Below are 27,822 nucleotides of genomic sequence, written 5' to 3'. Positions count from 1 at the left end.
AGAAACTCCAGCACCTATTGCGGTCCTTGTTGACCTGGACAAAGACAGATCTAGTATGGGTTTCTGTAAATTTTGTCTTACTATATTGCTTATAGGATTGGGAGTGGTTCCTCTGATGAGACCCAGTTCAATATGCTTGAACTGCTGATATGGTTCTGATCAGTGGTGGGATTCAAAAACTTTTACTATTGGTTCTGTGGGCGTGACTTGGTGGGTGTGGTGTGGCTTGGTGGGCATGGCAGGGGAAGGTTACTGCAAAATCCCCATTCCCTCCCAATCAGCTGGGACTCGGGAGGCAGAAAATAGTTGGGGGCAAGGTCAGTCAGGGGTGATATTTACTGATTCTTCAAACTACTCACAATTTCTGCTACCGGTTCTCCAGCAGCTCCTTGTGAGGAGGTTGTCAAGTATTATTATTATCTTTATGGAGAGAGGCAAAGTTAATGGACCAAAAGAAATCTGGTTTCTCCTTTTAAAAAAAATGTGATTCTGACATAAATCCACACTATAAACAACCTTTAAGGAGACATATATTCGATGTAAAATCTAATTTAGCTATATTTTTTCTGGTTTCAGTGGAATATTTCACTATCATTCTGTGAACAGGGAGAAATGGTGTGAAGCAGGAGTGTCAAACTCAATTTCATTGAGGGCCACTTCAGGGTTGTGTTTGACCTTGGGGTGCCAGAGTGGCTATGGCCAGGGTGGGCGTGGTTAGCTTGACATCACTTGTGTAGGGGACACCTGTGGCGGCCCAAGCAATCTGCCAGTGAAAACGAGCTTCTGCGCTCCATTTCTGGATGTGATGGCCTCCTACAACCCTCTGCCAGCAAAAACAGAGGTCAGGAGAACTGCAGGTGGACCTCTCAACCTCTTTTTTTGCTGGCAGAGGCACCGAGGGCCAGTTCTTTGCTGTTTTCAGGTAGGCCCTGCAGGCCGAATCTGGGCCCCAGGCCTTGATTTGACACCCCTGGTCTAAAGATTGTAGGTGGTGAACATGTGCATCAGCTATTAAATGAGTTACAGAAAACTGTTGAGCTATTTGGAATTGTCTACTGTGACAATTGGGCAAATAGAGGAAAGGGAAGAGAAGGAACTGGCATATTTGGGTTTCTCACAGCTTGGTAGCCTGGAAATGAACATTAGGATTAGAGCTGTATGCCATATAATTTAAATATTCTCTCCATTATGCTGCATCTACCTATAAATATCTATACACTTCCCAAAGTAATGTTAATTCCTGAACTAGCCAGGGAGCTGGTCATATCACTCTCCCTTTTATTTATTTTCTTCACATTTATTTTAAAATTGTAAGAGCTAGTTTAATATTAAAACATTCAAAATGCATTAAAGACTTCAGTGATTTATTTATTATGAAACAAACAGATTTCAGATAAATCAGATATCGTACTTCAGAAAGGCTATGAAAAATAGAATTCCTGGAGGCTTTATGTCTGGAATAAACAAGGGATAGGGTAGTTAAAAGTTGATAGTTTGTTTTCCTTTTCATTACTTTGTGTGAATAACCTTTGCCTTACAAATCTTTTGAAATTAAAATGCCTGAAATGCTTCTTATTTTAAGAGTACTTCCAAACAACTCATTGGCATTGGATTTGCTGATGAAATTTATGAGAAGGCATAGCTTCAGTTGAAGTTATATTTTACAAAAATATCTTGAAAGAAATGTTGTCTCCTGTGTTATGAAGAAAAAGGTTTCAAAGACTTTTGAAGGAGCACAAGTATCTTCCATAATATATACAGTATATGACATAGATGATAGATAGATAGATAGATAGATAGATAGATAGATAGATAGATAGATAGACAGACAGACAGACAGACAGACAGTCTTATAAACTTATTGTTATAAGATCAAAATATATGTATCTAGCTAACAAGTATCCAAGTGTTACAAAATAGTTTCCATTCATGCCAGAAAGGGCACCATAAAACTAGGAAAAGCCCAAGGTTTATGGAAGGACAAACAAAGTAAAATATTGTAAGGAAAAATGTAATCCAACGCAAGCCAACTAGAATTGAATGTTCTCAGTAGTGAATAAAAATGTTGGTCATTATTGAAAAGGCTGGGAAGAAGAAGGCTAAGGGTACTTTAATGCCAGTTATATTTTATCTACTTCAGAATCATCTGCCAACCTGATCAATATGATAGTGACATCTGATAGCTGAGTAAATTTGCTTTTCATTCTATACCATTTTATTGGAAACAGGGATGTGCAAAGCCAACCTATGCACTAAATACCTGGCTTGGAATGATTCATGTCTGAAGCAAAATATGCACAATGCAGATAGTTTGGTGTATGCATGGTATGTAACAGAGCTGGTTAGTTTCAGGTAAAGTGTTTGGGGAGAACCAGGAAAAAAGCCAAGTATAGTAATAGTTAAGGAAACAGAAGGGAAGGAAGACCCTGAGAAGATCAAAGGATAAGTGAGTTAGTGGAATATAGATAATGTCCAATTAACAGCTATCTCAGATAGTTACCATTTACAAATATGATGCTAATAAATGCCAATAAAATAAATTGTGACCCAGAATTTTGCACCCAAAATTCTGCACCTAACAACAATACATGCCAGAATAAGAATAATGCTGGTTCACCTAAAACTAATCAAAACAGTGATTTTCACAGCATCTCTCTCTCCCTCCCTCCCTCCCATCCTCCCTCCCCCCCACTCTCTCTCTCTCTCTCTCTCACACACACACATACACACACTTTCTTGCTGTCACTGTCTCTCTCGCTCTTTCTCTCTCTCCTTCACTTTATCCAACCAAAACGTACCCAAGTGTTGCAAATTAGTCGCCATTCATGCCAGAAAAGGTACCATGATACTTAGGAAAATCCCCAAGTTTATGCAGCCTACATGAACACACCAATAAACATTTACATCTTAATGATCTTTTTTTTCTGAACTAAATGCGGTTGCTAAACAAGGGCTACCTGTATGGAGTCTTACTGAATTATTACAATGGTTTTGGGTAGACATATTAGTATATTGTTAGTACGGTAGTAGCTGAAGATGGAAAATGAAGGCATTGGCAAGATAGTATAAGCCAGTGGGATGTGCCAGACATACTGGAACATCAGTGACAGCTGATTGGAGGGAGGAAAGGCATTGGGAAGATCAACAATAAGTGAGGCAGTGGGAAATGGCATACTAGGAGCTACTTGAGGGAAAACAGAAAGAGAACTGTGTGCAATAGCCACTATTTTCTTCTCTGTTCAGAGTGTTTCATTTAGTGCAACTAAAGTATGCTGTATTTTGCTTCTGGAAAACCGTGACTTTTTCAAAATGGTTTGACAGAAAATTTGGAATATGGTGGCTATATGTTATTGTACTTTTTATTGAGCAGGAAAGAAACAATGAGCACTGGTTTCTTGTGGTGTTCTTTGTGTTTCAAGAGAGGTTGGTTTCACACTAAGGAACTGAAGGATATATCAGGGGTGTCAAACTGGCAACCCATGGGCCAGAGGTGTCACGTGCATGCCACACCCACCCCAGCTTCGACGAATGGGCAAAACGTCACTTGACGGCAACGTGCTATCATGAGTTTGACACCCGTGATATATCCCATAGTAGTGTGGAAGTATCTAGAGAGAATGAAGTTGATTACCCACAAAAAGAACATCAGCAGAATGGAATAAAACAATGAACAATATGTTGCATACCCCTTTTATCCAGAAAGAAGATTCAATTTCAGTTTCATGAGCCAGATGTTTTCCAGTTTAAAAGATAGCATTGCCCAGTTGCAAAACAGCTAATAACTTTTTAGTAACTGGGGAAAAAATTCCTTTCTTCTTCCCTTTTCTCTTTTTGTTTCTTTGCTTCTTTTTTCACACTGTAGTATAAGTATTTAATTCGCCTTCTATGAATATTCATGAACGAAGTGGTGTTACATTGCTATATATTTTTGCTTTTGCATTTTGGTATAAAAAGTGCACAAAAGGCCTGTTTCAATTTAGATCTCTAGTCAATATAACCTTGAGGATAATATATTATGCCTAATATTTTTCAGACAGAGATTTCTAGCATATAGCTGAGCATCTGTTTCCTCATCATTGTGGAATTTCCCTTCCCCATCCCTCTTACATTTTTCAAATACTGTATAGAGCAATGACAAGAGGATAGCAGATATACAGCCTGAAGTAAATATCACATCACTCAAAAATTTTCCTGTTTCTCTCGCATTAAATCTATACAATGATCAAGAGGAAACTGAAACAACTTTCTGTGATCTTTGCCTTGCCAAATATTCTACATTAATGCCAAATTTAAAAGAGAATACACTGCTATAGGTGAAATCCTTCATCAATTTTAGTGTAAAATGTAAGTAGATTCCCAAACCATAGCTAGGGAAGTTAAGAGGTAAATGGGACAGGTAGCTTGTATGCATTTTCGGTGTGATATTGAATGCTTACTAGAACAGAAAGACCAAACATGCATAGAATAGAATAGAATAGAATAGAATAGAATAGAATTGAATTGAATTGAATTGAATTGAATTGAATTGAATTGAATTGAATTCTTTATTGGCCAAGTGTGATTGGACACACAAGGAATGTGTATTCAGTGCATAAGCTCTCAGTGTATTTAAAAATACGTTCATCAAGAATCATAAGATACAACACTTAGTGATAGTCACAGGATACTAAATAAGCAATCAAATCATACTAGGAAACTAAACAAATACAAGCAACAAGGTTATAGTCATAAGTAGGAGGAGATAGGTAATAGGAAGGATGAGAAGAATAATAGTAACACAGTCTTAGTAATAGTTTGACAGTGTTGTGGGAATTAGTTGTTTAGCAGAATGATGGCATGTGGGGAAAAACTGTCCTTGTGTCTAGTTGTTCTGGTGTGCAGTGCTCTATAGCGTTGTTTTGAGGGTAGAAGTTGAAACAATTTATGTCCAGGATGTGAGGGGTCTCACAGCCCTCTTTTAATAAAGTTAAATATATTAACTTTATGTTTATAAATTAAAAGCAGGAAAAATATGCTTTCATTATCACTTCAGCACATGTTTCTAACACAGTGTTATGACTGAATTCTTTTTTCAGTGTAAGGCCATGGAGGGATAAATTTATTTATTGTCATATTTGTATTACCTAAATGTACTTTTGATAGGTGAACTGTCACAGAACATCATTAGAACTGATGTATCATGCTTGTACTTAGTGAAACACCACGTGTTTAATATTTATCATCTGAAGAGTTGGCTAGTCATATTCCATGAATGTTTTGAAAGGCAGGGCGGATGGTGTACTCTTTAGTAAAAAAAAACAGTGCTATGAGAAGCACTGAACTTGCAGTGCTCACAGCTCTTCTAATGAGACTTCCTTCTATGGGATGCCTTTTCTTCTTCTTTGCTACCACAAACCATTCCATTTTCCTCAAGACTATGATGGCTGGGAATGATGGAATTGACATTCAATACATCTGTAGGTCACAGGTCAGAGAAGATTGAATTAAATGTGTGAAGTGATACATAGGACTCCAAGAATGAGACAGAGCAGTGGTTCATATATGTTAGTGAGAAGACAGCAGCACTGAGGTATTGTGGACACAACTTTTGCCACCATGTGATCTTTGCTGCACACATCAAATTTGCCTGGTATTTGCCATCCATCTTTCAAGGACAATTCATTATTCAGCGCAATATGTATGCTTGTATGTATGTATTTATTAAATTTCTATACATCCCAGCTCACCTAAGTAACTATGGGCAGTTTACAACAGCATGATAAAACATATGAACACATAAATAAAATCACATATTAAAAACAGAGTTAAAAGCAGTTAAAAATTATAAATTAAAAGTAAAAATCAAAGTTTAAGAATTCCAAAGGCTATAAAGTTTAATGAGGTAATAGAGAGCCTTCAAGCCACCAGCCAACCCATGGTTGCTTAACATTCTTAAGCTAATTGGTGGAGCCAAATCTTGGCACTCTTCTGGAAAGCCATTGCTTCAGTATGCAGAACGGGCAGGCGGAAGGACAGTATCTTTTAAGTACCTTAAGCAAAAACAAATCTTGACCAGTTCTTCTTCTGTCCAGTTTTCACAAGACTATGTGAAGTCAGGTTCACAAAGAAGTTCACCACAGAGTGTAAGAGAGTGTGTTTGTGAGAAGACTTTTGGGCATCAAATCCCATTCATATCATACCAAGCATTATGTTTGAGATAGCATTCCATTAATTATTTTCCTTTCAGGCCAGATTTGCATTTTTGGGGGCAGTTTAGATACCAATGCTGTACAAATAATAAATTTAGAATTATCTGGTTAGGCAATTTTTTCCATATCCCAGCCTGAAAAACACAGACTATAAGGCAAGCAATGTAGCAAACAACTTTCCCTTCCAATAGTCTGCTGCCAACTCTCAGCCTTGGCCACCTGAAGCAACTTCATTACTCTGCCTAACTCTAGTTGCTTGAATTCCTTTTGACTAGTCATGCTAGGAACTGACAGGCGAAACATAAGTTTTAACTCTGAATCACAGGCAATAAATTATTGCAAAATATTTAAAAACGATCTGGTTCATTTCTACTTCGGTCAAGTTTATTCCACTATATCAGCACTTTATTCTCTCTTTCATCTGAAAATATCTGTCATGTCTACAAGATAAAGTATCTATGATACTATTCTTGTATTTAAGAGAAAAACAAGTGCAGTAAGTTTATTATATTTCAATTCGGTCTTTATGGGAAGCAATGTGATTTTGGAGGTCTTGCCAGGGTTAGTTCTCAGAAGACTTTTAATCCGGCTCCAGAATCAGTTCCCTTCCGATAATTTGTCCTATCAGGCTATGGTTGTATGGAAATTTTTGGGAAGAAATGCTTCAGACTTTGAAAATTATTATTATTATTATTATTATTATTATTATTATTATTATTATTATTATTACTACTACTACTACTACTACTACTACTACTACTACTACTACTACCACCACCACCACCACCACCACCACCACCACCACCACCACCACCACCACCACTGCTGGTTTGTGCCATAATCGTGATAGTGTGCCGATTACCACTGGAATTACCACGATTATGGCACAAACCAGCAGTGGTAATTTCAGTGGTAATCGGCACACTGGGTGCTATTCCAAAAGCACTGGAATTACATTTAAAACAGTTAAAACTTGACAAAATCACCATCAGTCAAATGCAAAAAGCTGCACTGCTTGGATCTGCACGTATATTACGAAAATATGTTACGACGTCCTAGGCCCCTGGGTGGGGCCCGACTAGTAATCAATGCCAAATCTGGCGAAACAACTGGCTGCTGTGATACAATCGTATAATAATAATATCATCTTTATTATGGTCAAAGGCCAGCAATAGACATCACTTTTTACAATATATTTAAAAAGTACTGACATTAAAATATATATTAAAAGTACTAACATTAAAAGTAGATAATGACATATATGCTTTCAAACTGTTTGGGTCACTCCCTGGTTTACGTGGGTGAAAAGCCAATAAGTGTGGGATAAATATAATGGTCCAGAAATTGTTAGAGATATGTCCAAATAATTGGTACAAGATGACAGCTATAATTCTGTGACCAATTTTTTTCTTATGGACATTGCAGCAGCACAGAATTTTGCCACTGCATGTGTGGTAGACGGGTTTGAGTCCTAGAGGAGAAAGCCTACATAAAAATTGTCTGTCCTTCCTGGCAGATCTATAAACTTTTGCTTTTGCGCAGTGGCAGTAGCGTAGCCAATGAGGTTTATCCGAGGCGTGATTATTGCTAATTGAACATAAGTATAAAATTCCTCTGTTATTCATTGAAGCATGCTTATCTTTTGGAGGGGCTTTTGCATGAGTGTGAAAAAGATGTGACTATTTTAATAAATCAGATTGTTAAAGCAGTATTTGAAGCAACTCCTAAAGCTGAAAAAGCCCACAGCTTTTTTTTAAAAAAAGTACTATAATGAGAGATGCTGGACATCCAAAGTGCTTCTTCCAAATAATTTTGTAGGCACAGACCTAAAATTTATTTGTCACTCAAAAGCTATATATCAGCTTAAATACATAAGATCCTGAAAAGACTAGCATGAGGGGGGGGGGGGGGAAGCCATATTGAATTTCACCTACCGTAATAACCCAGTACAAATTTTCTTATCCTATTAAGGAGAATATGGAAAATTATTACCATATGAAGGAAGCATCCTTCTCTATAGGTGCAAATGAATCATATCAAAAAGCTTAAGGTTGTGACCTGTTTCCATTTGGATGTCTATAACTATATTAGGACTTCCTGCCCACATTGACTGCAGGAAAAATGACAAGGGTTTTTATCTCCTGACTAGATCCATGTGTTGCTCAAGTTATTATGGGTGGAAAAAAAGGGCTTCGTACATAAGAATACAAAGAGTGGGAGTTTAGTTGTTTTAATACAGTGTCCTCCAGCATTCCTTTTCTCTTTGCTAATTTAGTAACATGTGATTGGCCTGTTCCGTTTCATACCAATTTTTTTTTTTTTTGGCTTTCAGCTCACCAAACTATGTGAATGACAACATCTGTGTGGGTGTTGATCAGAGATGATCCAAGACAAGCTTGCTTTATAACCAGTGCACCTAAATGTGAACATGAAGCAATTTCAGGAACCAAGAGGATGACTAGCTAGTTATTGAATAATCAAGGATTATGCAACAGGAATACAATGTTTGCACTGAAATTATATCCATCTAAAAAAATAGCATAGAGATTATTTATAGGTTTTGAGGGACAAAATCTGTAGAGCACATTCTTTAAAAACAGAAGATCCCACAGATTCAAACTTCTTCAAATGGGACATGAGCAGCCACTGCCAGTAAGATAAGGAAATGTATCAAAGAGATGAGGGCCATGGTATATGGTTAAGGAATCAAGTTAGAAATCAGGAAACCATACATTCTAATTCCACCGTGACCATGAAACCAGATGGGTGACCTTGGGCTAATCATACTCCCTCATTCTCAGGAAGGAGGGAATGGCAAACCGCTTCTGAAAAACCTTGCCAAGAAAGGCAATAGATTTGTTTCTATAGAAAATCTTTTTCATTTCCAGATAACTATTTTGATAGCTGTAATTACCTCAGCCAACTCTAAAAATTCCTCACCCAATTCTAAATATTTTATGTCAGTAAAATAACTATAATATGTAAGAGCTGATCTGAAATAATGGAATATGCCATTTAGAAAAGTAAAGAATTGCAATTGGCCTGTTTTCTTTTGAAGCAGAAGATGCAATTTTTGCCATTATGCCTATGGAATTAATTATTAGAATACTCACCATACAAACATATAAAAATAATCATGATATGGAACAGCTGGAGATTCTATCATAGTTATATTTTTTTACTTATTGCCAACATTTCGAGCTAGGTCAAGATAGAAAGCAAACTTTGCAAAGATTATGGGGAAACTACTAATTATCTACAACTAATAGGTGCTTGGCAACAGTGCTTATTCCTTTGTCAAGAGTGTAATATTTACATAAAGCATTTTAGAGGTGGTTAACAATGGTAATTAACAGGGCTGCAAAGCACAATGTATATGACCACACCATCTTATGATGGCAGTTCTGAAAATTCCGGTTGTGGTCATTAGGTAAGACATCAAATGATCGCCATTTGCAACTTAGTCCTGGCTTTCCTATTGAGTTTGTTGGAAGCTGGTAGCAGAGGTCACAAATAGAATAGAACTCTTTATTGGCCAAGTGTGCTTAGACATGCAAGGAATTTGTTTCAGGTGCATAAGATCTCAATGTACATACAACAATAATGATATATCATTAACATAATCATTGTAAAATACATTCATCATAAAACATTAGATACAACACTTAGTGATAGTCATGTACACTAAATAAGCAATCAACATAAATCATACTAGAATACTAAGTAAACAATATAAATCATAAGATACAAGCAACAAAGTTATAATCATAAGAAGATAAGGATATTGGTAATAGCTAATGATGGTAATACTACCTTTTTAGATAGTTTGACAGTGTTGTGGGAATTAGTTGTTTAATAGAGTGATGGCTTGGGGGGGGGGAAACTGTCCTTGTTTTGACGTGCACTGCTATATAGCGTCGTTTTGAGGGTAGAAGTTGAAACTGTTTATTTCAAGGATGCGAAGGATCTGTAGATATTTTCACAGCCCCATTTCTGGCTCGTGTAGTATATAGGTCCTCAACAGAAGGCAGGCTGGTAGCAATTGTTTTTTCTGCAGTTCTAATTCCTCGATGAAGTCTGTGTTTGTCTTGATTGGTTGCAGTGCCAAACCAGACAGTTATAGAGGCGCAGATGACAGACTCAATAATTCCTCTTTAGAATGGTGAACATATGACTGCAGGACAGTGCAATTATTATAAATTGCAAGTCAGTTGACAATTGGAATTGTCATTGGAATCATGTGGTTGCATGGATGTTATGATGACTGCAACTTTCTCAAAGTTTTGAATGGTCACTGGACAATTAACTTCATTGAGAACTACCTATATATGCTTTCTAAAAGACCCGGCTGAATGCATTTTCCCCCTAAACAGACAAGATAGTGCCTCACAAAAGCTGACCAAACTAGTAACTTAATCAAATATGTGTGTCAAAGCCTTCCAATTTGTCTAAGACATTTAGATTTTTTTTCTTTTCCTACAAGCTTTTGACGGCTATTCGTTTCACATTCTATTCTGTCTAATAGCATGGCTGCAACAATTACGGTATAACTCCATCTTGTACAGAGAAGAAGTACATTTCTCATGACATGTTTATATTTTATTTAGTGTCAAAAAGCCTTCTCTATATGGGAACGTATAACTGTAACTAGCATGGTTGTGTAAGTAGATAGAAAATTAGCTGACTAAACTGGAGAGAATGTTGGAAAGCCTTAGGGTTAAGTCCATCTGGGACTGTGTGGTCATGGTGACCAATTAATTATTATTCATTGGTCCCAAGGGTGGAAGTCTTGCATTAGTAACCCAGTCATATAGAGGAAACTCTATTTATGGTTTTTCCTTCCTTGTCTAATCTATAAATTTAACAAGAAGGCATTAACTTTAAAAAACAGTTTTTCACCATTGCTTGTAGTCTTTGGTGTGTTTGAAAATGATTTGCCCAGACTTCCCCTTAGTTTCTTGTAACTTGGAAGATTTCCACATGCCATAGTTTTCACCCCATTTCTATCTCCCTTTTATACTACTTTATCATTTTGAAGCCAACCTTCAATATATTTTGCTTCTGATGACCTTGAAAAGGCAGAACATTTTAGTTTTCCTTTTAGATAGGGTAGTTGAAGCAGCAACAAGATTCAAACCATGTTGGCTTTGTTCTTGAGATAACAAAATATTCTAACCTTCAGTGTACATAAAAAGAAACAAATGCCAAGAATGCAAACACAGATATCCACATTTTCAATACAGGTTGTGTGCATTTGTGTGTGTCTGGATATTTCCATAAATAAATATACTAATGACCAGTTGTTCATACAGAAGTCACCCTGATGTAACAATCTATTGTTTCTGTTCAAAAGCCTTTGCTAGCCATAATTCTGATGATCAGTCAGGTATTTTTTGCAACAGCTCAGACCTTGGCTGTATTGTAGAGTATTTTGCTTGGGACTAAAGACAGCCAACTTTTTTCAGGTCTAACTAGATCTTCCTAATGTTACTCATGTAAAAGTATTACACAGCAATTTTAGCCCTTAATAGATTTTTTTCCTATGTATGTGAACAAAAAGAAAACAAAAGAAGAAAAATAGCTGTGGAAAACTACAGGAGTGTTGTAAGAGGAAGATTTTTATCCTGCTTTTATTATTATTTATATAAATAACTCAAAGCAGCAAACTTACCCAATACTTCTTCCTTCTTCTATTTTCCCTATGACAACAACCCTGTGAGGTGAATTGGGCTGATGATGTCTAAATCCAAATAAACCTATGTAAATGAGCAGAACAATTGCATAATTTAAAAAATATCGAGGAGAAGAAGATTCTTTGACCGAAAATTGCATCACTGCTATATATTGGTTCAAAACAGTAGTAGCAATTCATTACAATTGTTGACCAGCTCAAAAAACAAAAAGAAATCTAATTAAATAGAAACCATAATAATTATAAAACTGGGGTGGTCAAGTGTGATGTATTTTACAAGTAGTGAAGCAACTTGTACTCTTAACCATGTTAAGAGAAATAAAATCACATTGATGACATAGAAATAACTGTAAATAAATTTGATCTCAGTGATATTGGTAATCTGAATAGATATGCTATCATTTACTGTAACTGAGCATCTTTGCAATGGAAGCAGTACATAAAATGTGGTTAATGAGATGTCCTTAGTGTTCTCTAAACTTGGTTGCTTTCTTGCAGACATTTCATTACTCAAACTAGGTAACATTGTCAATGCTAATAAAGTATCACCAGAAAACAATCAAGCTCAAAGAGCACGAAGGACCCCTTATTTCACCCTTACAAATATTATCCTACATTAATATGAATTATTTTTTCAGGACCTCCTTCACAAGTTCAAAATCTTTGTTCAAATGGGATATCCCATAATCTCTTCTCAAGAACAGTTGTTGCATTAAATCTTGCTAGGATTAGGGCTATTCTGAATTTTGGAACTGTTATTTCACACAGATATATAGCCAGCCTGAAAAAATGGTGAATGATTGCCCAAGTAATATATCTGAGTAGGGCAGTCAGGTCTAAATTCTTGGCACTCAATGAGAAATCATAGCACTTTCACCCTACAATGAAAAAAAGTCATTGCGTGAAACACTGTCCCTAAATACCTGAAACGTTTAACCACAATGGGAAGGAATTTACAACTTAATACATACATTTCACTGTTGCAGAGATTGTACATGTTAAGAAATATTTTTTTTTACCTGAGAAGCTATCATGATTTGCTTCATGGCTATCAAGAATGCAAAACTCAAAGCTTGAAAACAAAGTTAACTTTTAAAGTATTCTTATCTAATCTTTGAATTCTGTGTAACTGACTGTTTGGAAAGAAAAGATTTATTTCTGTGCAATTTTAATTTTCTGGAATGAAAAATGCCCTCACAAAACAAGACCTGAGATTGGCATCTCTTAGTGAAATCTTTTTATCATGGCTAACACAGAAGCAGATATGAAATCCCTGTATAGAAACTATGCCTGTGTCTACATCCTAACACCCTATCTTTTCTCATCCAGACTGCTTCTCACAATAATGTTATTTTATTGTCCTGTCAGGAGATGCATACGTGGCTGTTGGGAAATGAAGACTACTGCTTTGCCTGGTGCAGCTTTCAGAAGGCCATTCCAAGGCCATAAATGGATTACCATTAATGAGGGCTCACACATTGTTCAGTAAACCTTCAAGTGCTTGTTTGTCTAGAGGGTGGAGATGAAATGCTTCTTGTATGTTATTGGAGGGTGGAACAGTGTGAAGAGAAGGTTAGTTATGATTTCAACACTGCATTAGGTGACATCAGTGTAAATTGAATGTCTTAAGAAGCAAGTCACTGACAGAAGAAACACTGGCCAGATCTTCACACATAGCAGTACATTTTCTTTATCCAATTACCCAAGAGTAGTGCTGGATAAAAAGTTAAATGTGTGATATAGAGGGGCCATACTATGTCACGGAATATTGTCAAAGACTGCCAATGCATCTAATCCAGGACAGTATTGCCTAAGCAAAATCTCTCTTTTTTAATTGGGGTCTTCTTGCCACAAATATTGGAAGTCAACTAGCTTGAGGCATGTTCTATATTTTTCCAGTCTCCTATTCTTAATTCAACACAATTTGGAACAGGTTAAAATATCTGCTGCTTTCTTTTCCATTTGAAATTATTAGTTCATACTGCTAGGCAGCAATAACTCACTATCAGTTTACATGAGTAGTAGTCAGCCAACAAATACGACAGAACATTAGTTTTGTCATTTGCCATTGTTTTTGTTCATGTAGGTTAACCATGAGATGACAAAACAAAGCACCCAGAACTGAAATTATTTTTCTCGCCATTAAGAATGGGTCAAGCAATGGAGTTGCAATTACGTTAGGTAGTTAAATAAGAAAAATCAGTCCCTCCTTCATATTCCAAGTCATTCCTCTGAGTAAGCAGTTTTTCTTTGGTGATAACTGAAATGAGTAACTTTCTCCTTATGTACTTATCTCAGTTCTATTCCATGGAACTCTACCTCTTTTGACTTTTAACCCATTTATCTTGTGAGGCTCGTAGTGCTCAGTGCACAAAAATTATCTATCTATTATCCATCCATCCATCCGTCTATACACACACACCATTCGTCTATACACATACAGACCCACACACACCTACAGGACTATTTCCATTTCATTTTCCACCACTTTTATAATTGCTGCATTTCCATTCCCACAGGTTTGATTTTGCTGTAGCAACGTTTTAATTCCCTGCTAGGATCCTTTAATCCTCTCTAGGATTTCTGGCACTTATCTTTTAAATGCTTTATGCTGCTTCAAATACCAGCTTTTAGCAGTGCTCATATAAAGAAAGTCAAGACCAAAAAAAATACCATAACCCCATAAAGCAAAATAGTTACAAAGAGTAGTTACCTAGTCAAAATCAAGGAACAATACCAAGATTAATCAATAACACCTACAAACTAGAATGGCGAAGGAAGGCCTCTTACAATAAACTATGTTTTTATCACTTTTCTAAATCTGGAGTAGAATACTATATAAAATACATCTAGTTCCAGGATCTCTGACATTCTTTTAAAGAGGGAAAATGGAAGGACACTTTATTTATTTATTTATTTTATTTATTTATTTATTTTTTCTATAAATGTAATTTAACCACCAATCTCTCCCAGATTTTGGGGAGGTGCTGCCTTAGATATTAATTTTGGAACCATGAAGGGCTTTAGAGGTGAAAACCAGAACATTAAAATTTTGCAGAGCTCATTGTACTAGTGTCCCCCAATTGGTATTTTGTGATTGGCTATTCCAGCAACAGATGAATTTTCTTATAGCACTCATGGCAATTCTGTGTGTGTGTGTGTGTTTGTGTGTGTGTGTGTGTGTGTGTGTGTGTAATTTAGATTATTACTATTATTTTTTTGCTATTTTATGGGTAGGTTGCAGCTTGTCCTAAGGCATATTACATTACAATAACAGAAATCTGTTGTAAGCCAAATCTCTTGTATTGTGAAGAAACACAATATAGGTAAACAACAACAACACAATTCTCTTTGGCTCCAGCAACTATAATGTGCTTAGTATATTAGTTAGAGATTGGGGAGAAACTATTTGGTCCAGAAAAGGAACTCAACAGTGTCCTTGGGAAATGAAGAATTATCAAGTATTGGAATGACTCCATTCAATTAGGCCAGTATTTTTAATGGGATATTGAATTTTAATGGGATATTCTGGTTCAGAAAGGCTCAGGCAACACGCCACCCAGTCAATTCCTGTTGCAACTAATGAATCAATAATCAGTTGATCCCCCAAAAGGGACATTGCACTTGTAGGAAAACATCAAGTAGAAGAAGAAAGTCTTGCTGAAGGATTGTTATTATTATTCAGATTCTGGATTATCTGACTATTGACATGATCACCAGGCTGACTATATCACCTCATCTTGCTGACTTCTGACAAGATGAATGCATGTGCTCAGTTTTGAAACTGGGCTGTAAAATTCTGGTCAAATTCTGACCATTTATCAGCATAAAAGCTATCTTAATTTATATGTAGCAGCAATTTTTTTAAAAAAATTGATATATTTGGGGGTGCAATAAAAACTGGAAATATACTGACTAAGTTGGATGAGCTAGTAGCTACTGAGGGAGTAAGCTTAGAAAAATAAGATGACAGGCCAGGAAGTAGGCTGTTTGCCAGACAAGGTAGCTGAGTATTCCTATCCTAGATGACAGTTACAAAACATAGCAGTAGCTCATATTAATAATTTCAGTGACAAAATGGATTTTTCTAATCAGCACGTAACCCTATACCACCTGAAACTCTTGAGAAGTCACCAGTTATTTGCCTTTTAAGATGAAAGGAGTTGTGGAATGTGCTGCCTTCAAAATGGAGTCCCTGTCTTGTCAGCATTTTAAGGGGTTTCCTGCTCTAGTAGGTTCAAAGAGCAATTACAGGCTCCAGCAAAAGTACAACAAATGAAAAACAGATGGCCTGGCTCTCCCCAAACCCTGGAGAATTAGCCAAAGCTAGACCCAAGACCATTTAATAAGCCGAAGGGAAAGTTATCTTCCTTTACTCCCAAGGCTGCAGGAAGTGCTGTTACATTGAGGAAGACATCCAGTGGCTAGTACCCTTTTTCTACACTTATCTCAGAGCCCAACATTGAAGTCCACAGAGGAGGATGATAAATGATACTAAAAAGCTGCTTTCTTTCCTACTTTCATTTCCCTCAGAAATCCTTTGACAGGCAAGAATGGGAGGGTAACCCTTAGCTGTTCTGCATACAGTATGCTTGTAACTAGGTTTTGGTTCCAGATGCTGATTTAGGGCCCTATATATACTTTGCCCTGGAGAGGAATATGTGGCAGATTAAAGAACATGAGGTCAAAGATTTGTCTTCCTTTCTCAAACACAATTTTCACTTCTAACCCTCAGGTGTAGGATTCCAGATTAAAGTCTGGAATTCTAGTGAATGGAAGTCTAGTGAATGGCAGCTCACAATCTCCTTGGTTAGTGGGTCCACTGTCAAGCTCTTCTTACCATTTGGAGGTTTCATTTAAGAGCGGATGCTCTTGGGAAGCTCCACTTTCTAGTATAATTTGTCTGGACCCTTTCTCTTTCCCATTATTCAAACATTGGCCTGTTTTTCAAAAAATTGTGTTTTGAAAAGTTACTTTTAGATCATTTTGTTTGTGTTCTTTCCATCTTTGGCTGCCTAATTTGTAGTCATAGCCAGACAGGGCTGCATAATATCAATATATGGAGTACTCAGAAAATGTTTTCAATGCTATTCCTTGCTGCTGGAATTGATTTTGTTATGTTCTTTGCGGGTGTGTGTGTGTAAAAGTTTAAGTCATTAATTCACCCATGTTCTGAAATTTCTACATCCCATGCAGCAGCATATTTTTCCCCACCTTTCCTGCTAAGATATCAGAGTCATTTTTTATGGTCCAAAAGAAGAATGGGATGACAGAGAATGAGGTGGATGGATGGAGTCACCGAAGCAGTAGGCATGAGCTTAAATGGACTCCAGAGGATGGTAGAGGACAGAAAGGCCTGAAGGAACATTATTTATTATTTATTTATTTATTTATTTCTTAGCGCTTATAGACCGCCCCCTCTCCCAAAAGGGACTCGGGGCGGTGTACAGTCCATATCAGAAATACATCATAAGTAACTATAAAATTTAGACAATTAAAATTATTAAGTAGATAGATACATAAATAAGAGGAGGATAAAAAGATATACAGAACTGTACTGCTAAATAAATAATTTAAAATGTACAAAATTTAAAACCCCAATATCCTATAAAATTAAGTTTAAAAGAACAATCCCTCTAAAAAACCAGTAGGAAATATGTATGCCAGGAGGTAGACGTTATAATTATGCCAGGCCAGCCAGTCGGAACAGGTGTGTCTTCAATTTCTGTCGGAAGGAGCGGAAGTCAGTGGTGGTTCTAATGTCGGGGGGGAGGTCATTCCAGAGGGTTGGGCCCATCACAGAGAAGGCCCTACTCCTTGGTGTCGCACGTTGGCATTGCCTAGTGGACGGCACCAGGAGAAGCCCCTCCCTGTGAGAGCGAATTGGCCGCAGGGATGTGTATGGGAGGATGCAATCCCACAGGTAGCTAGGCCCTATGCCATGGAGCGCTTTAAAGATGGTGGTCAGAACCTTGAAACGCACCCGAAAGACCACAGGCAGCCAGTGCAGCTTGCGCAGGAGCGGTGTTACGTGGGAGTACCTGGTACTCCCCATGACTACCCGCGCGGCTGCGTTCTGGACTAGCTGCAGTCTTCGGGCGCGTCCCAAGGGAAGTCCCATGTAGAGAGCATTACAGTAGTCCAGACGAGACGTCACCAGTGCATGAGTGACCGTGCGTAGGGCATCCCGGTCCAGAAGGGGGCGCAATTGGCGCACCAGGCAAACCTGGTGGAACGCCCCCCTTGCCACGGCTGCCACATGGTCGTCCAATGACAGCCGGCCATCTAGGAGGACGCCCAAATTGCGCGCCCGTTCCACAGGGGGCAATTGTTTGCCCCCTATGGCCAGTGATGGAGTCAGCTGGCTGAACCGAGGTGCCGGTAGCCACAGCCACTCAGTCTTGGAAGGGTTGAGTTTGAGTCTGTTGTCCCCCATCCAGACCCCGACGGCTTCCAAACACCGGGACAACACTTCGACAGCCTCGTTGGGGTGGCTTGGGGTTGAGATGTACAGCTGAGTATCATCAGCGTACAGATGATACTCAACCCCAAAACCACGGATGATCTCGCCCAGCGGCTTCACATATGCGTTGAACAGAAGGGGCGAGAGGACCGACCCCTGCGGCACCCCACAAGAGAGTGGCCTCAGGGTCGACCTCTGCCCCCCTGTCAACACACATTGCATCCGGCCGGAGAGGTAGGAGCCGAACCACCGTAAAACGGTGCCTCCGACTCCCATCCCCTCTAGCCGGCGCAATAGGATACCATGGTCGATGGTATCAAAAGCCGCTGAGAGGTCTAATAGGACCAGGATAGAGGAACAACCTCTATCTCTGGCCCTCCAGAGATCATCAACCAACGCGACCAAGGCTGTCTCTGTGCTGTGCCCGGGTCGGAAGCTGGACTGGCGTGGGTCTAGATATTCGGATTCATCAAGGTGACGTGGAAATTGCTGCGCCACCACATTCTCAACAACCTTCGCTAAGAAGGGAAGGTTGGAGACTGGACGATAATTAGCTAGCTCCGTTGGGTCAAGTGAAGGCCTCTTGAGTAAGGGCCTCACCACCGCCTCTTTCAAGGCAGTTGGTAAGGATCCCTCACCCAATGAGGCGTTCACCAGGCCCAGAAGCCAGCCTCGAGTCACGTCCCAGGATGCTAGTACCAGCCAGGCGGGACACGGGTCCATTGAACATGTGGTGGGTCGCAGCCGTCCATGCAACCTGTCTAAATCCTCGGGGGCAACAGAGTCAAACCCCTCCCAGAGTGGTCTCACAAGACTCACTGTTGACGGCTCGTCCGGTCCACTGGGGGGGGGCCATCCGCTCCGGATCTGAGCGACTTTGTCCTGCAGATATTCCCCAAACTCCTCTGCTCTTCCCTGCAAGGGTGCCCCCCGTGTCTCTTGCGACAAGAGGGAGCGGGTCACCCTAAACAGGGCAGCAGGGCGGTTATCCGCAGACGCAATGAGAGCGGCACAATGTCTGCGTTTGGCCGCTCTCAATGCCACAAGGTAGGTCCGTAAATAGGCTCTTACCTGTGTTCGGTCAGACTCGGAGCGTGAGGACCTCCACCTGCTCTCTAGACGTCTCCTATGGCGCTTCATCACCCTCAACTCCTCGGTGTACCAAGGAGCCCGGGTGGGTCACTGCCGTAGGAGAGGTCGCAAAGGCGCAACCCGGTCCAAGGCCCCAGCCGTCGCCCTATTCCAGGCGGCCACTAGGTCCTCTGACCGAGCGCGGGTCAGGGCTACAGGTAGTGGCCCAAGCTCCATCTGGAACCTATCCGGTTCCATCAAGTGCTTGGGGCGGTACCAGCTTGGACAAACTGGCTCCGCCTCCTCACGGTGGAGGGTAGCGCCAGGGAAGTCCAGCCACATTGTCCATGGGGTTGCGATGGGTCAGACATGACTTCGCAACTAACAACAACAAAAATGTCCCTTTCACCTGCTGTCTGACTCCTTTTATCAGAGTGTCCTCAAGAGGGATTGCCAGGAGAAACTAAGATCTTTTGGAACTGCAGTTCTTAGAAGAGAGCATAAGCAAGTACACATCTTTCACACTCATAAAATCCTGAGTGCCAACATCTTTGTACAAATATTCTCATCCTCAGTGTGTACAAGCTGTGGAAAAAGATTTCTTTTTTTTTTGAAAAAGGTCAGAAAAAAAGTGTGGGTTGGAATTAATAGGAAATGTCATGTGTTCTGGGAAAACTGAGCTTGCTTTTAAAACTCTTGGACTTAGTACAAAGAACCAATCATTTACTAAGCCTTTTCCCGTCTGCTGAAGATTATAATGACTGAATGGAAAATAAATAAATCTGCCCAAATTCTAACCAAAAGGGGGCAAACATTTGAAGAGAGGTGATGCTAAAGTTACCAGGTGTGGCACAGGATGGTGTAGACTATCTGTTTCCATGCTTTTTCAAGTTTATCATACAAAAAAAAGCCCACAAGCATACAAGCTGCTAAAAGGCTGTGACAACAGGCTAATGTATGCAAGCAATTTTTTTTTCACTGAATAATCAGCCTTCAGCTCAGATATTGCTTTCTTTTCATGTCTGATGAACACAACAGTGAGTCTGTCCTTTTTGTTCCTCCCTCATGCCCTCTTGTATGAATGATTTACTTGCTTGTATAATTATTATATTTCATACGTTCTATTCTTTCTTTGAAAAACAGAAGCATATTTTAGCTTTACAAACCCTGGGGCCAATGTGATTTGTTGAAGGAAAAATTGGTCACATCTGGCACAACTAGATGCTACAGGAACTATTGTATAGACACCCCCCCCCCTTATTATTTTTGAGGTGCAGGAGGCAGCAAGCATGGTCACCTCAAGGCTGCTGCTGTATTGCAATATTTTCAGGGAAGGCTTATTTTCAGGGGAGGGTTAATTTTAGCACATGCTCTCAAAAGCCCGATTGGGCTTATTATCCGGAGAGGTCTTATTTTCAGGGAAACAGGGTAATATGTTGGGATTACAATGCCCAACATTCCCTGCAAGCAACTCGAGCTATTGCTTTATGGAAAACTCACCATTGGCATGTTTGGAATTCAGTCAAACAATATTTTTTTTGTCTTATGCTTTGGGAAATACACACAAGACATTGAGTACTTTTGGCACAGCATGGGCTGCTGGCTGGACTTCTAAGTTGATGTCATTCCTTCTGCTTCAATCCGTAGGAACATATTGTCAAGCCACCGCTCACCAAACCTTTGTTTTAGTTGGGCAAAAGTAGTTTAGCTCATTACGGTTTGAAGACAACTTCTTTCCCTTGCCTAACCACAGTTAGCTTTATGAATTCAACTGGCTATGTATCAACATTTATTTTGCAGCACGTGACACATTCCAAAACAAATCATTCCTAGATTCCACTGCAGGCTATAGGTTGCTTTGTGTTTGTTTATTGCCATCTAGAAATAAGGTTATTCCATACAAAATAACAGTCTATCATTATTCTGCATAGAATGGTCTTTATTATATTATTATTTGCCTGACAGGAATGATTGTTCTTCTCTCTTGTAATTTAAGGAGAGTACAACCTGTGCCATTTGATTATAATGACTAAGGCAAGTTCAGACTAAAATGTTGCTGCACACCGGAAAGCAAAGCAAGAGTTCTGTTTACTTCAGATCCATTCCAGCAAGTAGAAGCTGACATTTTAAATAGCAATAGCACTTAGACTTATATACCGCTTCATGCTGTTTACAGCACTCTCTAAGTGGTTTACAGAGTCAGCATATTGCCCCCAACAATCTGGGTCCTCCTTTTACCCACCTCGGAAGGATTGAAGGCTGAGTCAACCTTGAGTCTGGTGAGATTTGAACTGCCAAATTGCTTGAAGCTGGCAGTCAACAGAAGTAGCCTGTAGTACTGCACTCTAACCACTGCATCATGATGCACCAAATACCATGATTCACCAATTTAGTTTCCCACAATCCTCCTAGCACTGCTGAAGGAATGGTTATTGAGCCCAAGGTTGATGCTACTAAGTAAACCTTCAGCAAAAGAAAAAGGTTGGCCTTCCAGATCTGAGCTGCATAAATCCTGTGGCTATTAGATGGGGACAAATAGTTAATAGCTGCTGGTCTTTCTTTGCTGCCATCTAGTGATCATCTGAATTTTTACAATCTGATAGCATTGCAAGATTACAAATGAAAACCATATTGCTGATTTATATACTGATTCAATTCATGGGTTTCTAAGTGATATATAATGCTGAGCACATCATCAGTTTTAAAACAATTCTTGCTTATTGCTCATAGAGCCATTCCTGACACCAACAGGCTTCTTATCCCATGTTTAATAGTGCAAAACAGCATTCAGTTTTATCATTGACCATTCATACCTTCCTTTTTCTGACTTCAATCTTGCCTTTTGGGGACAGAAACCTAATACTTGCACTTATCCACTTTTTTAACAAAAAAAGATCCATACACACATAAACCTCATGAATTCACATAAACATGGTAGCATTTAACAGCTTCCATTAATACCCATTTTCTCCTCAAAATCCTTCACGCCCCACTATTTGAAAAGGAAAGTCCAAGCGATCAGGTAGTTGACACAAGAAGACTATCTTCATTTGCTGTTGCTCTGATTGGCTATTTAAACATTTTGTAAGTATCCCATAGGAAACTAAGTTATGACTATCCTGTCAGAAACATTTGAAAAGGAAAATTCTTACAAATGGCCAGTCACAGAGCAAGTATGAGCTCATGCAAGTTTTATTTACTCCCACTTGAAAAGAAATGCTTTGCCAGTGCTGCCCTACATAGATGCATTATAAATCTTAGAAAAAGACAGTCCATGCCAGTGAATATTGTCAGAAAAAGAGTGTTCAGAAAGAAATGCGGTTAGACATTCTGTTTCCAATTCTTTTGTTTTTAATTTAGATTCCCCTTCGAAAAAACCAATAAATCAAAATAGATCAGGATCATGTCACTATTATTTATTTTATTTTTATTTATTTTATTTATTTTATTTATTTTGGTTTGTAAAGCATGTATGATAAAATAAGCATAAGTATGAATATAACATATAAACCTATAAGCAGGTATACGTGTATATAAATGAGTACAAATAAATGGGGACAGTAGGACAGGGAAGATAGTCATGCTGGTGCTCTTATGCACACACCCTTACAGACCTATTAGGAATGGGGTGAGGTCCACGGTAAACAATTTAAGGTGAAAGTTTTGGGGTTTGAGGATGTAACAACAGAGTCGGGTAGTGCATTCCAGGCATTGACCACTCTGTTGCTGAAGTCATATTTTCTGCAATTGAGTTTGGAGCAGTTTACTTTGAGTTTGTATCTATTGTTTGCCCGTGTATTATTGTGGTTGAAGCTGAAGTAGTCATTGACAGGTAGGATGTTATAGCAGACAATTTTGTGTACCAAGCTTAGGTCAGTCTGTAGGTGGCGTAATTCTAGGTTGTCCAGGTCCAAAATTTCAATCCTAGTGGCATAAGGTATTCTATTGCAAGCAGAGAGTGGAGTACTCTTCTTGTGAAATACCTCTGGACTCGCTTGATTATATTAATGTTTGTTACACAGTGTGGATTCAATGCATATGAGCTGTATTCGAGAACTGGTCTGGCAAAGGTTTTGTATGCCCTGGTTAGCAGTGTAATGTTACCAGAGATGTCTAATTTTGGTGACAACCATAAGGTAACTTTGCGGGGGGAGGTCAGTCTTGCTTTACACCTGTCCAAAATGCTCAACATGGCACACATAATACAATGATTTTTAAAATCTATATTAACCTTAACTTTGTTATGCCATCCAAATAGGCATGCTATCCAAATCTCAAAACCTTCCAACAACCTCCTATTTCACAAACTCACCCACTCTTTTATCTGTCCCTGACAGAAAGCAGGAAAATACAATTTTAGATCAGGTAGTCATAGGCTGCTTCTTTTTTAAACATCTTGCAACAATTTATATTTAATTCTTGATTTTTGGTTTGCCATATAAATTTAGAAATATCTTTTTGCCATTGTTTGAATGGCACAACAGTTGTCAATGTCAATATTGTTTGAAATAAAAATTAGCATCTTAGGTAAAACATGTATCTCAGTCACTGAAATTCTACCCAACAACAGATGTAATTTGTTCCACTTTAGTAAGTCTTTTAAATGATGTTCCTTAGTTTAACATGGTTCTTCTGCACCAATATAAAATAATAATAATAATAATAATAATAATAATAATAATAATAATAATAATAATAATAATAATAATAATAATAATAACAACTTTTATTTCTAGGCCGCACCCTTTCCTAGGCAGGACTTGGGGCGGTGTACAGTCATATTAAAACCATATACAAATACATAGACATGAACATAGACATAGACATAGACGTGGACGTAGACAGAGGAGGTAAAAAATATACTGTACAATTCTTAGTTAAAATACAAATATTAAAATACCCTTAAAAATTCCCCAATAAAATGTTTGCCAGGAGGTGGAAGATGGAACTGTCAATCAGCTAAGCCAGCTAGTCGGAACAGGTGAGTCTTGAGCTTCTGTCGGAAGGAGCGGAGGTCATTGGTAATTCTAATATCGGGAGGGAGGTCATTCCACACAAGTGACAATTCACATTGGTCACTTAACCCTAAATATTTAGGTTTCTCAATTTTAAAATCAGATGTTTCCACCGGTCTCTTGATCCTGTGTATTCCAATTCTTAACCAACATCTTTGTTTTGGTTTATTTATTTTCAAAACAGCTAATGCATTAAAGTCCTTCAGTTTCTTTATTAAGAGTTCAATACCACTCTGAGGCTCTTGTAAAATCAAAATTAGATCATCAGCAAAACTCCACAGTTTGTAAGGTTTTTTTTTTAGTTTTCACTCCCATTATTTTCTCATCTTGTCCAATGCCTTTGTTCAAAATGTGTGTGTGTGTGTGTCTACAGATAGAGAGAGACTTTCAATAAAACTCTCCCCAAAGCCCACATCTTCGTCTGATTTCTTTTCTAACATGCATCTTTAACAGAGACAAGAATTCCCTGTATTGCTAATGGTTGTAACTCTGACAATGTGAATTAGTCAAAAACTGCCTCCAGCCAAAATTTCCAGATCCCACATTCCAAACATAAGGCATTCCACCACGCTCGGTTGATGTTATTTTCTTTTTGGCACGTGGACATATACATGCACTGCCCACAGCAGTCAGTTCTGAGGTTTCCTTGATGATGGGAAACACATGTTTTTGGCTATGTTACTGTTGTTCTGTCCCTAAAATAAGAAAGAAAACAAGAGTTTATGTGAGTCATTGCAAGAAGTTCCCATTGTCAGGTTTTGAATCATGTTCTGTATGAGGTTTTTTGGGGGGGTTTTCCAGCTAGTTCCAGAGACTTTATTCAACAGTCATGCCATGAGATAAAACCCTATGGAATTGCACCAGGCACTTTTCTCTTGGCTTTTATCATGCATTCTGTTGACTGAATGATTTGGAGATACTTTGGGTCGTATTACCCTTTTCATATCCAGATTTCTAGAAGGAAGATGGCCTGATGGGCATATAAAGGTGGAAAATTGTATTTTTTTAAAAAAATGTTAAGAACTGTACCTTTTATTAACAAATAAGCTCCTTCTGCAAGAGTAAAAGGAGAGGAATAAGAGATACTTGTTGGATATCTGATTCTTAAGATTAGCCACAAGAATGGTTCTGAATTCACATGAATATTTTTCCTAATTTTGATATTTATGTAAGCAAATGTTTTAGGACATTGTTATTTCTGTTTTGAGGTTATTGATATACAGACATAATTTCTGGGCGCATCTGAAGACTAAGGCCTGCCCACATATTTTTTCAGTAGGTCCTGAGATCATCTGCAATCTCTTACCATCTTTAGGTAGAAACTTACAATGCCGTTTTTTATGGATTCAGATTTCATTACTACCTTTTATGGGACTGCTTCCATTCGATTGTGACCTCAGAGCCTCTCCCTTCTGCTGACTCAGGATAACCCATGTTCTATCTCATTTGCCACTCTCTATCCTAAATCTATTGTGTTTCTTTCATGTCACTGTCAAACAATTGGTGAGTATGCTGCTTATTATAATGATTTAGTTTTCTTTTCAACACCTCGCTGACTAGCAATGAAAGCATCCCCCAGTGAAAACACTGCTGCAAGAATGGCAAAGCCCTGACTTCAGAAATCTATCTGGGCTTCCCTGGGCTGGTTGAGAAGCCTTCCCCTCACACATTTGCACATCATTTAAAATAATGTGAATTAAAGAAATACAATGGAAGATATCAGGGTAGAAATAGCCCCCTTGAGAACAACAGACCATAATGGCCCATTATGGGAGAAAGTGGCAAGAAGGTGACAAGCAACAGGGAGAAAGCAGAACTGCTTAACTCGTTTTTTGCATCTGTCTTTACACAAAAGGAAAAAAAACCAGTCCAAACTATCAAAAACAGTGTCGTAAAAAACAGATTAGCAATACAGGTTAAAATAGGCAAGAAAATGGTAAGAGAGCACCTGTCTAGCCTAGATGAGTTCAAATCACCATCGCCAGATGGATTACACCTCAAGGTTCTGAAAGAATTGGCAGACGTGATCTCAGAACCACTGAACTATATCTTTCAAAGATCCTGGAGCACTGGGGAACTACCAGAGGACTGGAAAAGAGCTGATGTAATTCCCATCTTCCAAAAAAAAAAGGGGGGGGGGAATAGATCCAGGAAACTACAGACTTATCAGCCCGACTTCAATACCTGGGAAGATCCTGGAAAAGATAATCAAGCAAAGAATATACAAATACCTAGAGGGAAACAAAGTCACAATCAAAAGCCAACAGGGTTTGTCAAAAATAGATCATGCCAGACAAATCTTGTTGTATTCTTTGACAAAGTGACAAAGATGGTGGACTAGAGAAATGCTGTCAATATAATTTACTTGGACTTCAGTAAGGCGTTTGATAAAGTAGACCACAACCTCCTACTTGATAAGATAGAAAAATGTGTATTAGACAGCATCACCACCAGATAGATTTGTAACTGGCTGAACAACTGTACTCAACATATAATCCTTAGTGGAACTGCATCTACATGGAGAGTAGAATGTAGATGCAATGGAATACCCCAAGGCTCTGTTTTAGGCCTATTACTTTTCAACATCTTCATCAATGATATGGATGAGAGGATAGATGGGGAACTCATCAAATTTACAGGTGACATCAAGCTGACAGTAATAGCCAATGCTCCAGAAGATAGGCTTAAGATACAGGACAAACTTGACAGACTTGAACATTGGACACTATCTAACAAAATGAAATGCAATGTTGAAAAAGTAAGGTTCTACATTTAGGTGAGTTGGGCTGAGAGAAAGTTACTCAGCTGGTTTTCATGTATAAGGCAGAACTAGAACTCATGATCTCCCAGTCTCTAGACTTGTGCTTTAACCACTAGACCACTGCTGTCTAACTCACCATGTCACGTTGCCATCGTATGACGTATCGCAACATTTTTCCCCTTCGCGGAGCTGGGATGGGTGCGGCCTGTGTGTGATGCATCTGGCCCACAGGCTGCTAGAATGAGACCCCTGCACTAGACCAAACCAGGTTTATTATAATACTACAAACCCATGTTAAACACAACCAGACTAACATACTCACAACACATATCTATGATCACACCCTATTATGGTCCCACGGCTTTGCTTTCAAGATAATGAGTGGCAAAACATAATAGAATGTGTACCTTGTGAGGCTCTTCTTTTGAATAGTGTTGGAATAAAGCATAAAGATTATTTTTATATCAGTACAGCAAATGTCATTTTAAGGCTGCGTCACTCAAGGGCTGGGACAATGTAACTACAACCTTCATCAAACAAAAGAATTCTTATTAATTATGCCATGGTTAAATGCATATGAAAACAGGCTACCTCCTTCTATTCTTATAAAATGTTAATATTATTGAGCATAT

General features: G+C 38.6%; 1 protein-coding gene across 1 annotated transcript in view; it reads left to right on the top strand.

Annotated features, from left to right (window-relative positions):
• The window catches only part of SYN3 (synapsin III), a 194,549-nt gene that overhangs the window by 89,984 nt on the left and 76,743 nt on the right, over positions 1-27,822 (top strand). The window lies entirely within an intron of this gene.

The sequence above is a fragment of the Natrix helvetica genome (assembly GCF_964273705.1).
Source record: "Natrix helvetica genome assembly, chromosome: 6".
Taxonomy (NCBI): domain Eukaryota; kingdom Metazoa; phylum Chordata; class Lepidosauria; order Squamata; family Natricidae; genus Natrix; species Natrix helvetica.
Note: the sequence above shows the minus strand (reverse complement) of the source record. Positions and strands in the feature narration are given on the sequence as shown.